Here is a 14,158-nt window from a genome sequence, read left to right as displayed (position 1 = left end):
CACGGCTCAGGCGAGTCCGGTCAGCATCGCGCCGCGCATGCGCCCCCTAACTTGTAATGCTTAAAGGGGTTGTAAAGACAAAAATATTTTCCTCTTTAATTAAAGTCTGACAGTAGCTGATAAAGTAAAAAGTAATGTTTTGCATTATAACTAGTTTGATACCTGTTGAAATCGAGCTGTTTTATTCACCTCCAGCACTCCTGAATCATTATTCTCACTGACTTCCTGGTTTGCGGTACGCATTCATTCTTGCTACATCACGGCCTAATGGGAACTACAGTTCCTATTAGGCTTAGCCTCCATGCCTGTGAGGGATAAAAGAGCATCTTCACGCAGGGCTGTAGTCATACTGAGGGGGTGAGCACATTCTGCTTTCCACCATGCAAAACGGCTCAGATGCTGGTGGAAAGCAAGAAGAGGAGTGACAGGAAATGGCATTTTCAAACCTGGATTACTGTATTTTGGAGGTCAAAAGGAAAAACGAGGTAAGTGATATTTAAATGCTCTTGCTTACAGCAATCAATTGATCTAATAAAAAATGAACCTTTAGTGTTCCTTTAAGGCCTCGTACACACCACCGGATCTATGCGCTGGAATTGATCCGCGGATCAGTTCCAGCGGATAAATCCGGTCGTCTGTACGGCCTAGCGGATATTTATCCGCGGACATTTCTCGGCCCGATCGATTTCAAGCGGATATAAATTTCTTAGCATGCTAAGAAATTTATCCGCTTGAATCGGGTCCAGCGGATTGATCTGGTGGTCTGTACAGACTCACCGGATCAATCCGTCCGCTCCCCTCCCTCGCATGTGTCGTAATGATTCGACGCATGCGTGGAAGTACTTACCTTCCAGCGTCGCGCACGTTGCCGCATCATCATCGCGGCGCGACACGTCACCGCGGATGAATTCCGCGCGGATTTTGATCCGATGGTGAGTACAAGCCATCGGATCCAAATCCGGAGGAGGAATCTCCGCTGGAAACGGTCCGGCGGACCTTTTTCAGCGGAGATCCCCTCGTGTGTATGGGGCCTAACTTGTAATACCAACGGCCACCACCAGATGGCGCCAGCTTACACATCTGGTGGTAATAACTTGTAATACCAACGGCTCACCACCAGATGGCGCCAGCTCCCCCCCCCCCCCTTCCAAGCCAAGTCGCCAGGACCCTATTTCTAGTCGCCATGGCGACCTGTCGCCCGGGATTTGTCGAGCCCTGAGTAAAGCCCTGTACACACGATCAGTCCATCCAATGAGAACGGTACGAAGGATGAAGCTGACTGATGGTCTGATGTGCCTACACATCATCAGTTAAAAAAACGATCGAGTCCAACGTGGTGACGTAACAAACAACGACGTGCAGAGAAAAATGAAGTTCAATGCTTCCAAGCATGCGTCGACTTGATTCTGAGCAGAAGCCTTCACAAGAATCATTATTTTATTGGACATGTCTAACAATGGGAAGAGACAAGCCATTCCGGATTAATCCATTTTGATTTGTTATATCGACCTGCCCATGTGCTGGCATATATTAATCTTAGGGACATTTTACATCCTAATAATTCAGGAAACAGATATACAGAAGGACAAAACTTTTTTTTTTCAACCAGTATTCACTAGAAAAGGGCACGATGTCCTAGCATTTTCATTTCTTGCTTCCATGGCAGAAATTCTCAGAACCAAGCAATTTTAGAAGTAGCTTTCTGCTTAAAAATTGCTACGTGAACAAAAACTATAGAATACATCACTTTACTTCTGGGTTTATGTAAAAATAGTATTGGGTAATGTCACACTTCCTAGCACATATTCTTTATAAAATATCTCTTTAAAGAGTAACTCCACTTTTGTTGATAAAAAAAAAAGAAGAACACTGAATGATCAATGTACATTGCAGGGATATAAACCCATCTTTGTTGCAGATTCCTACCTATTTCTTCTCTGAAGAAATAGCAGTTTGTTTGACCATACCCGTTGTAGCCTGATTCTGAATGGGAGGGTCTGGTTAATTATATTTACCTGGTGCACTCTCAGTGTTCTGAAGAGAAAAGTTCCAGGGTCTGCATCCTTTAAGGCCTCCTACACACGATAGGATAGCCAGAGGACAACGGTCTGAAGGACCGTTTTCATCGGTCAAAACTGATCGTGTGTGGGCCCCATAGGTTATTTAACCTTCGGTTAAAAAAATAAGAACTTGCTTTAAAATTTAACAGGCGGACGCCTAACCGATAGGTCAAAACCGATCGTTAGTATGCAAAAGCATCGGTTAAAAACCCACGCATGCTCAGAATCAAGTCGACGCATGCTTGGAAGCATTGAACTTCGTTTTTTTCAGCACATCACTGTGTTTTACGTCACCGCGTTCTGACACGATCTGTAATTTAACCTATGGTGTGTAGGCGTGACGGACCATCAGTCAGCTTCATCGGTTAACCTTCAGACCGTTGTCCTCTGGCTATCCTATCGTGTGTACGAGGCCTTAGAAGTAATTAACCCCCAGGTAATATCTCACCAGAAAATGTTATGTGAGAAAATGCTCATCAAATGCAGCAAAATGTTCAGTTAAAACACACACACAAAGCTTAACGCTCAAAAAGGTATACGAGTCACTTTGCAGTGTTTTTGTTCGAACACGCAAACACCGTTAAAGTCTATGGGACACGAACATGAAAAATCTAAATTGCTAATTTTGAAGGTTAAAATGCAAGTTATTTTCATATAAAGAGTTTGGGGACCCGGGTCCTGCCCCAGTGGACATGTATCAATGGAAAAAAGTTTTAAAAACAGATGTTTTTTCGGGAGCAGTGATTTTAATAATGCTTAAAGTGAAACAATAAAAGTGAAATATTCCTTTCGATTTCGTACCTGGGGGGTGTCTATAGTATGCCTGTAAAGTAGCGCATGTTTCCAGTGTTTATAACATTCTCTGCACAAAATGACATTTCTAAAACTACTCGCGGCTATAATGAATTTGCCCGGCAAAACAGATAGAAGTCATTGAAAAAAAATAGCATGGGTTCCCCCTTAGTCCATTACCAGGCCCTTTGGATCTGGTATGAATATTAAGGAGACCCCCGAAAAAAAATTCATGGGGGTCCCCCCCAAATTCCACATCAGGCCCTTGGTCTGGTCTGGTATGGTCTGGTATGAATATTAAGGGGAACCCAGCACCATTTTTTTTAGGAGTCCCTCTCAAAATCCATACCAGACCTGATTTTAAGGGGAACCCCACGCCAAACTTAAAAAAAATGGCGTGGGGTTCCCCCAAAAAATCTATACCAGACCCTTTTTCGAGCACGCAACCTGGCAGGCCGCAAGAAAAGAGGGGGGACAAGAGAGAGCCCCCCCTCCTGAACCGTACCAGGCCACATGCCCTCAACATGGGGAGGATGTCCCCATGCTGATGGGGACAAGGGCCTCATCCCCACAACCCTTGCTCGGTGGTTGTGGGGGTCTGTGGGTGGGGGGCTTACCGGAATCTGGAAGGCCCCTTTAACAAAGGTGACCTCCAGATCCCGGGCCCCCACCTATGTGAATTGGTAACAGGCTACATTGTCGTATCTTCGCTGGAGACCGAGAATGGATTACATTGCTGGAGACCGAGAATGGATTACATCGCTGGCATCTTTTGTTTTTCTTTTTTCTTTTTAATAAAGGACTTGTCCCAAGCTGTCTTCTGTGGTTTTTAAAATTTTTAACTTTTTTTTGTGAAATGGTAGGAGTACCCCTTACCAATTCACATAGGGGGGACGGGATGTGGAGGTCCCGTTTGTCCGATTAAAAGCCCCCCGCCCGCAGACCCCCACAACCACCGGCTTGTGTTGTGGAAATGAGGCTCTTGCCCCATCAACATGGGGATATCCTCTTTTCCTGCGGCCTGCCAGGTGGTGTGCTCGGATAAGGGTCTGGTATGGATTTTTGGGGGGAACCCCACGACCTTTTTTTATTTTGGCACAGGGTTCCCCTTAAAACTCATACCAGACCTGAAGTGTCTGGTATGGATTTTGAGGGCGACCCCTACGCCATTTTTTTTTTAAATTGGCGCAGGGTTCCCCTTAATATCCATACCAGAACTGAAGGTCCTGATATGGAATTTGGGGGGACCCCCACGCATTTTTTTGTTTGTTTTCGGAGTTCCCTTAAAGGGCCTGGTAATGAACTAAGGGGGAACCCATACCGTTTTTTTTCAATGGCTTTGATCTGTATTGCCGGGAGCCGACAATTCATTATAGCCACGAGTAGTTTTAAATGACTTTTTTCCTTTAGAAATGTAATTTTGTGCATACTATAGACACCCCCCAGGAACGAAATTTAAAGGAATATTTCACTTTTATTGTTTTACTTTAAGCATTATTACCCCTTCAGTCCCGAACCATTTTGCTGGTCAATGACCGGGCCACTTTTTGCGATTCGGCACTGCGTCGCTTTAACTGACAATTGCGCGATCATGCGGCGTGGCTCCCAAACAAAATTGGCGCCCTTTTTTTCCACAAATAGAGCTTTCTTTTGGTGGTATTTGATCACCTCTACGGTTTTTATTTTTTGCGCTATGAACAAAAATAGAGCGACAATTTTGAAAAAAAAATATATTTTTTACTTTTTGCTATAATAAATATGCCCCAAAAATATATATAAAAAAAACATATTTTTTTCTCAGTTTAGGCCGATATGTATTCTTCTACTTTTTTGTCGTAAAAAGATCGCAATAAGCGTTAATTGATTGGTTTGCGCAAAAGTTATAGCATCTACGAAATAGGGGATAGTTTTATTACATGATTTTGCGCAGCCGAGCCAGCCTGACGCTGTAAAACTACGGTGGCCGGTCGTCAAGCGGTTAATATCACTGCTCCCGAAAAAAAACCTTCAACAAATAAATCCAAAATCGAAACAAATGTTTCCATCGTGAACAATACATCTTTATACCTTTTTGAATTGTGAGATTATGTATTTAATATAATTATTTTACAGACACGGTTGTCATCTACAGTAGGATGCAAATGAAGACGGTATGCGATATCGGCGATGTGATGGAAAGGTGGATGAATCAGTAATTATATGAACGTGTTTCTGTAGACATTTGCTCCTGGGATGAGAGGCATTGCTCAGTTTGACCTCCAACACCTCTTTGTGTGCCATTTGGCTGTCAACAATTCGCATTGTTCAGTGATGGGGCTGAATAAACAGACACACATGCCATTATATACCAAAACTGACTACACCCTATTTTTATTTCAATTGTTTGTTTAGCAACAGAGTGTTGTACTGGGCCTGGAGAACAAATGTAACAAGTAGGGATGAGCTGAACACCCCCCCCCCCCCCCCCCCGTTCGGTTTGCACCAGAACCTTTGAACGGACCAAACGTTCATATTAAAACAAGTGTTTAAAGCACACATGTGAGATATCTCCGCAATCGGTAGAGCGAGAGCAATAATTCTAGCCCTAGACCTCCTCTGTACCTTAAAACATGCAACCTATAGAATTTTTTAAACGTCACCTTAAGGGTAAAAGTTTGACGCCATTCCACAAGCGGGCGCAATTTTGAAACGTGACATGTTGGGTATCAATTTACTCGGCGTAACATTATCTTTAACAATATAAAAAAAAATTGAGCTAACTTTTCTGGTGTCTTATTTTTTAACCACTTCCTTACTGGGCACTTAAACCCCCTTCCTGCCCAGAGGACTTTTTACAATTCGGCACTGCGTCGCTTTAACTGACAATTGCGCGGTCGTGCGACGTGGCTCCAAAACAAAATTGACGTCCTTTTTTTCCCACAAATAGAGCTTTCTTTTGGTGGTATTTGATCACCTCTGCGGTTTTTATTTTTTGCGCTATAAACAAAAATAGAGCGACAATTTTGAAAAAAAAATATAAAAATTGTAATTGTTGCTGTAATAAATGGCTCAATTTTTAAAAAAAAAAAAATTTTATCCTCAGTCTAGGCCGATACGTATTCTACATATTTTTAGTAAAAAAAAAAAAATCGCAATAAGCGACTGGTTTGCGCAAAAGTTATAGCGCCTACAAAATAAGGGACAGAATTATTATTTTTTTATTATTATTTTTTTTACTAGTTATGGCGGCGATCAGCGACATTTATTGCGACTGCGACATTATGGCGGACACATCGGACACATTTTTGGCACCATTCACATTTATACTGCAATCAGTGCTATAAAATATGCACTAATTACTGTATAAATGTGACTGGCAGGGAAGGGGTTAACACTAGGGGGTGAGGAAGGGGTTAATGTGTACCCTAATATTAGTGTTCTAACTGTGGGGGAAGGGGGGTGACTGGGGGGGTGACCGATCTGTGTCTCTATGTACAAGAGACACAGATCTGTCTCCTCTCTCCCCTGACAGCACCGCTGTCTGCGAGAGCCGGGAATGAGAGATGATCTCATATGTAAACATATGAGATCATCTCTCATTGGCCGCACAGATCGCCTAGGAAACGGCCGCTCCGATTGGCCGTTCACGGCGATCTGTGACTGGCTGTGTCCGAGGGACACGGCCAGTACAGAAGTTCCCCGCCGCGCGCTCGGGAGCGCGCGCGGGGAACGCGGAAATGAGCTGCCGTCAATTGACGGCGGCTCAGAGATTTAGAACCACCCTGCGGCCGTCAATAGTCGTATGGCCGTAGGGAAGTGGTTAATTAAAAAAAGTGTTTTTTTTTTCAAAAAAAGTTTGCTTGTAAGACCGCTGCGCAAATACGGTGTCACAAAAAGTATTGCAATGACCGCCATTTTATTCTCTAGGGTGTTAGAAAAAAAATTATAATGTTTGGGGGTTCTACGTAATTTTCTAGCAAAAAACATTATTTTAACATCCACGCGTCTAAATACATTGGCAGAATGGCACGGCTGGGCATATGGACGTACCACCGGCGGATCCAGGGGGGGGGGGGGTAACAGGGCAATTGCCCCCCCCTAGACAATCATGTCACATTGGCTTTTAAATATATATTTTTTAAACTGCTTTGCGGTGCCTGCAGCTGCCGCTGCCGAGTCTCTCACTCTCTCTCTCTCATCTCTAGGGCCGGACTGGCCCAGCCCGGTAGGCTGCCTGTCCTGAGGCTGCTTTGAGCTGTAGCTGACTGCAGTGCTCCCCTCTCTCCTGGGTGTATGACACCGGGCATCTCTCGCTGTGTGTGAGAGCTGGGTCTGTGTTCGGGTGTGCTGCCTGTGCTAGACCTGCTTGTGTGATAGTAGGGGGGGACCTTGCTAGAGCACACTGCCCTGCCGAACACAGACCTACAGCTCCTGTTTGTTCCATGACACACACCGGGAGAGGAGATACCTGCTGTGTGTGATCGAGCCAATGCCATGATGAGTGCCATGCACAGTGGGGCTTCATTCATATACAAAAGTGGGGCTGCATTCATATACAAAGTGGGGCTGCATTCATATACAAAGTGGGGTTGCATTCATATACAAAGTGGGGTTGCATTCATATACAAAGTGGGGTTGCATTCATATACAAAGTGGGGCTGCATTCATAGACAACAGTGGGGCTGCATTCATAGACAAAAGTGGGGCTGCATTCATATACAAAAGTGGGGCTGCATTCATATACAAAAGTGGGGCTGCATTTATATATACAGCGGGGCTGCATTTATATATACAGCGGGCTGCATTTATATATACAGCGGGCTGCATTTATATACAAAAGTGGGACTGCATTAATATACAAAAGTGGGACTGAATTTATATACAAAAGTGGGACTGCATTTATATACAAAAGTGGGACTGCATTCATATACAAAAGAGGGGCTACATTCATACAAAAGTGGGGCTGCATTAATATACAAACGTGGGGCTGCATTAATATACAAAAGTGGGGCTGCATTAATATACATGTGGGGCTGCATTCATATACAAAGTGGGGCTGCATTCATATACAAAGTGGGGCTGCATTCATATACAAAGTGGGGCTGCATTAATATACAAAGTGGGACTGCATTCATAGACAAAAGTGGGACTGCATTCATAGACAAAAGTGGGGCTGCGTTCATAGACAAAAGTGGGACTGCATTCATATACAAAAGTGGGGCTGTATTTATATACAAAAGTGGGGCTGCATTTATCTACAAACGTGGGACTGCATTTATATACAAAAGTGGGGCTGCATTTATATACAAACGTGGGACTGCATTTATATACAAAAGTGGGGCTGCATTTATATATACAGCGGGGCTGCATTCATATACAAAAGTGGGGCTGCATTTATATACAAAAGTGGGACTGCATTCATATACAAAAGTGGGACTGCATTCATATACAAAAGTGGGGCTGTATTTATATACACAGTGGGGCTGCATTTATATACAAAACTGGGATTGCGTTTATATACAAAAGTGGGACTGAATTTATATACAAAAGTGGGGCTGCATTAATATACAAAAGTGGGGCTGCATTCATATACAAAAGTGGGGCTGCATTAATATACAAAAGTGGGGCTGCGTTCATATATACAGTGGGGCTGAATTCATATGTACAGTGAGGATGCAATGATGGGCACTGATGACCATCCCTTGTACTATGACCATCCCTTGTACCACGTCTGCAGTCTCTGACCATCCCTTGTACCATGTCTGCAGTCTCTGACCATCTCTTGTACCATGTCTGCAGTCTCTGACCATCTCTTGTACCACGTCTGCAGTCTCTGACCATCTCCTGTATCATGTCTGCATTCTCTGACCATCTCTTGTACCACGTCTGCAGTCTCTGACCATCTCCTGTATCATGTCTGCAGTCTCTGACCATCTCTTGTACCATGTCTGCAGTCCCTGACAATCGTCTACAAACTATGGGATAGATTTATGGCATTTATATTTAAATATTTTTTACTAGTAATGGCGGCGATCATTGATTTTTTTTAGCGGTACTGCAACATTGCAGCGGACACACCGGACACCTAATTGAGTTCTGTAAGCAACACCTTATTTTCTGGCAGTGCCCCTCCCGAGACTAGACTCTGGATCCGCCCTTGGGACGTACAGGTACGTCCCTTTTAAGAAGCCCAGCCGTGGGTCGCAAAGCGATTCGGGACCCGCGAACCCGATCGCCACTGGTGTCCCGTGATCGGATCACAGAGCTGAAGAACGGGGAGAGGTAAGTGTAAACAAACCTCTCCCCATGCTTTCTAGTGAGCCTGTCACTGATCGTCTGTTCCCTGTCATAGGGAACGATGATCAGTGATGTCACACGCCCAGCCACACCCCCCTACAGTAAGAAACACACATTAGGGAATACTTAACCCCTTTAGCGCCCCCTACAGGTTAACCCCTTCACTGCCAGTGTCATTTTCACAGTAACAGTGCATTTTTATAGCACTGTTTGCTGTAAAAATGACAATGGTGCCAAAATAGTGTCAAAAGTGTCCGATGTGTCCGCCAAAATGTCGCAGCCATGATAAAAATCACTGATCGCGGCCATTACTAGTAAAAAAAAATATTAATAAAAATGCCATAAAACTATCCCCTATTTTGTAGACGCTATAACTTTTGTGCAAACCAATCAATAAACGCTTATTGCGATATTTTTTACCAAAAATATGTAGAAGAATACATATCGGCCTAAACTGAGGAAAAAAATGTTTTTTAATATATTTTTTTGGGGGATATTTATTATAGGAAAAAGTAAAAAAGATTGCATATTTTTCAAAATTGTCGCTCTATTTTTGTTTATAACGCAAAAAAATTAAAACGCAGAGGTGATCAAATACCACCAAAAGAAAGCTCTATTTGTGGGGAAAAAAGGACGTCAATCTTGTTTGGGAGCCACGTCGCACGACCGCGCACTTGTCAGTTAAAGCGACGCAGTGCCGAATCGCAAAAAGGGATCTGGTCCTTTAGCTGCATAATGGTCCGGGGCTTAAAGGAGTTGTAAAGGAAAACATTTTTTTTGCTGAAATGACTGTTTACAGGGTATAGAGACATATTAACTGATTCATTTTAAAAATGATTAAAAATAGATAAAAATCAATCATATACTGTAATGTACCTGTAGTTTCTAGTTTTGTTTTTGCATGTTGTTTCCTGCTTCTGTGAGGTACAGAGCCACAGAGCCAATACAGGGCAGTGATGGTTTGGAAAACAAAACTGATTGGTGCTGAGGGGTTTTAGACACACAGGGCCAGATCCACAAACGAATTACGTTGGCGTATCTATGGATACGCCGCATAATTTTTAAAATGCCCCGTCGTATCTGTGTTTTGTATCCACACGTCGGATCGTAGGTGCATATTTACGCTGGCCGCTAGGTGGCGTTTCCATCGAATTCCGCGTCGAGTATGCAAATTAGCTAGATACGAAGATCCACGAACATACGTCCGGCCGGCGCATTTTTTTACGTCGTTTCCGTAAGGCTTTTTTCGGCATATAGTTACCCCTGCTATATGAGGCGTATCCTATGTTAAGTATGGCCGTCGTTCCCGCTTCAAATTTTGAAAATGTTACGTCGTTTGCGTAAGTCGTTCGCGAATAGGGCTTTGCGTAGAATGACATCACCGTCGTAAGCATTGGCTTGTTTTGGTTTAATTTCTAGCATGCGCAGTTGAAAAAAAAAGTAATTTACGTCGAGTCAAGACGTATTTACATAAAACACGCCCCCATCACATCCATTTGAATTGCGCGCCCTTACGCCGCCTAAGTTACGCTACGCCGCCGTAACTTACGGTGGAAATTCTTTCAGGATCCAAAAAAAAATCTGGAAGTTACGGCGGCGTAGCGTATCAGAGATACGCTACGCCGGACGGAGGAATGTGCCGCGCTACGTTGATCTGCCCCACAGTAATCACACCTCCTTGATTAGTGACCACAGAGAGAAAGCTCCCAGCACTGTGGTTATCAGGAAACAGACAACCAGGAAGTGTGGAGATCAGAGAAGAATTACAGCAACTTGAGAGCAAAAACGAACAATGAGGACATGAAAACAGCACTGCATTAAGGTAAAAGAAGCTATTAAGATAAAAAAAAAAAAAATCCTTTACAAACCCTTTAAGTGGTTAACTTGAAAACAACACTTCTGAAAAAGAGGCTCGGTCCTTAAGTGGTTAAACTAATCATGGGTGTTATGATGTATTTACTTGTCTGATATGTGGCTATTGATGATATGATGGAAACCGAGATATATTAATGTTTTATGTTAGTCTTTTTAAACATTTTGTACATTTTTTATATATTGTTGGATAGCACCACTCACAAAAGTCCCATGGGCAAAGTTCCTTTTTGGCTTTTTATGTATTATGTTAATCAATATAGCCATTTGTGTCGTGGCTTTTTATTTTTATTTTTTTTATTTTGCTAAAGCTAATAAGCAAACTGGAAACAATTATTACTATCCTTGTATTCTGGAAAAAAGTAGTACGGTAATTATTTAATGGGATTTTTTATTTTTTTTTTATTAAAAAAAAAATATATATATTTAATGGGATTTAGTGAAAAATACAATAAAAAAGATTAGGGGCAGATCCACGTAGAATTGCATGGGCGCAGCGTATGTGAGATACGCTACGCCGCTGTAACTTACTTTTTGTAGCTTCGAATCCAGAAAGAATTTGCGCCGTAAGTTATGGCGGCGTAGTGTATCTCTCGCGGCGTAACGGCGCGTAATTCAAATTGGCGAGTAGGGGGCGTGTTTTATTTAAATGAAGCGCGTCCCTGCGCCGAACGAACTGCGCATGCTCCGTTCCTAAATTTCCCGCCGTGCATTGCGATAAATTACGCCGCAAGGACGTCATTTTTTTTACGTGGACGTAAATTACTTCCAACCCGATTCACGGACGACTTACGCAAACAAAATAAAATTTTTAAAATTATACGCGGGAACGACGGCCATACTTAACATTGCGTACGCCACCAAATAGCAGCTTTAACTATACGCCAAAAAAAGCCGACTAGAGACGACGTAAAAAAATGCGACGGCCGCTCGTACATTCGTGGATCATCGGAAATAGCTAATTTGCATACTCGACGCGGAAAACAACGGGAACGCAACACAGCGGACGCCAAAGAATTGCATTCTAAGATCCGAAGGCATACAAAGACGTACGCCTGTCGGATCTAACCCAGATGCCGTTGTATCTTGTTTTGAGGATTCAAAACAAAGATACGACGCAGGAAATTTGAAAGTACGCCGGCGTATCAGTAGATACGCCGGCGTACTCGCTTTGTGGATGTGCCCCATAGAAATCAGTTTAAATAAGATGATATCCCTACAGTGTGGAGGGCCTCTGCTTTTTGTACAGTATATAGAGCTTCGTGAAAATCATGGTCTTGATTTTCACGCCACCTTTAAGGGTGTTATATGCCGCTTCTCAAGAGCTTTCAATGGGATGCCGTTTGCACTGCTCACACACATCGTATAATGGATCCATCAAAGGATAACTATTAAAGCATATGTAGGACAGAAGAAACAATGGCAGATCTCACACCTCTTTCATTTACTTAAGGACTATTTCTAAATTAAAAGTGAAATAAACAGCATAGTGAGAGAAAATGGAACGTGTAAGTTAATTAGGAATGTCTAGGTGTGATAATAGAGAAGCTATGAAAAGACTACTTCACTACTAGAGACTATCGGCTTTTGTAAGAAGAGTGATATAAGTGGAATGTAAATCATTTTTAAGCTGGGAGTTCTTACGTGCTTGATTATCTAATAGAGATGTGCCGTCTCCATAGACTGAGGCTCACCATAGACTGTTCTCATAATGATATTATAAAGCATTACATAATGTAGCCCTGGAACTAAGACAACACTCTATACCTTTGTTAGTGGCCCTGAAACTTTTTTTTCCTTTCATATACCGTATTTATCGGCATATACCGCGCACCGGCGTATCGTGCGCACCCCAAGCTGAGAAGGGAAGTTTAGGGAAAAAAATTACATTTTGGTTGTCTTGCCCAGCGTCCATCGGCGGCCTTGTCTGGCGTCCGTCTGCGGACTTGCGCGGGATCCGTCCAGCCTTGTCGGTGTCCGTCTGCTGTCTTGCCCGGCGTCCATCGGCGGCCTTGTCCGGCGTCCGTCTGCGGCATTGTGCGGGGTCCGTCAAGTGTTCGTCTGCGGCTTTGGAGGTGTCCAGCCCTTGCCCGGGGTTTGCGTTCCGTTGTGTGTTTGAATTTGGCGCGCTGTGCAGAGCCGGATTTCCTGCGCACTCTGCTTCTCTCGGCTTCTCTCGGCTCCTCTGGCATGGCTGCGGGCGGAGCCGAGCGTGGCCGAGCCTAGCCGAGTGCACAGTACACTCGGCTCGGACAATGTCGGAGACAGCGGGGATCGGCATATATCGCGCACCCACGATTTTACCCTGATTTTAAGGGTAAAAAGGTGCGCGGTATACCCCGATAAATACGGTATTCAATGTTTTAAATTTTTTAATAAAGTCAAAAGGTCACTTGGGTTACAGAGGCCAGGGCCGGGACAAGGGGTGGGCAGGAGGGCACTGTGGTATCAAGTGAGGTGGGGGAGCACCAAATGGAGATTGCAAGGAGGGGACCTGTGCTGCAAGGGGGGATTTGGGAGGCTGCAGGGGATGGAGGGGATGTGTGTTGGAAGGGGGAATTTGGGAGGCTGCAGGGGATACGTATTGTTTATGGAGGGGAATTTGGGGGGGGGGGTTCTATGAGTGGTGATTTACGGGTATTTGTGTTGGGAGGGGGATAGGGGGAAGAAGAGTTGTGCTAAGGTGGGAGGATTTGGGGGCAATTTGTGCTGGGTGGGGAGGATTTTAAAAGGGGGGGATGTGTGCTGGGGAATTTTAGGGGTAGAGGATTTGTGCTAAGGCCTCGTACACACGGACGGACTGTCCGATGAAAACGGTCCGCCGGACCCTTTTCATCGGATATGTCCGCTCGGAGATTTCTGTCTGATGGTTGTACACACCATCAAACAGAAATCCGCGCGTATACAATACGCGGTGACGTGGCCGCGCCGTCGCGGCGACGATGACGCGGCGACGTGCGCGGCCCTGGAAGGTCACGCATGCGTCGAATCACTTTTTACTAAACTTTTTACTTTTTACTAAAAAATTTCCATGCATGTATACTTTTTACTACTTTAACTTAGCACTTGGGAACATTTCAATGCAATGTGTGACTCATCCATGCCGATCGAACAGCCTATTTACCCATAGGCGTGTTAATTCATTGAAATGGTCTGCT

The sequence above is a fragment of the Rana temporaria genome, chromosome 3 (genome assembly GCF_905171775.1).
Source record: "Rana temporaria chromosome 3, aRanTem1.1, whole genome shotgun sequence".
Taxonomy (NCBI): domain Eukaryota; kingdom Metazoa; phylum Chordata; class Amphibia; order Anura; family Ranidae; genus Rana; species Rana temporaria.
This window is presented reverse-complemented; position numbering follows the sequence as displayed.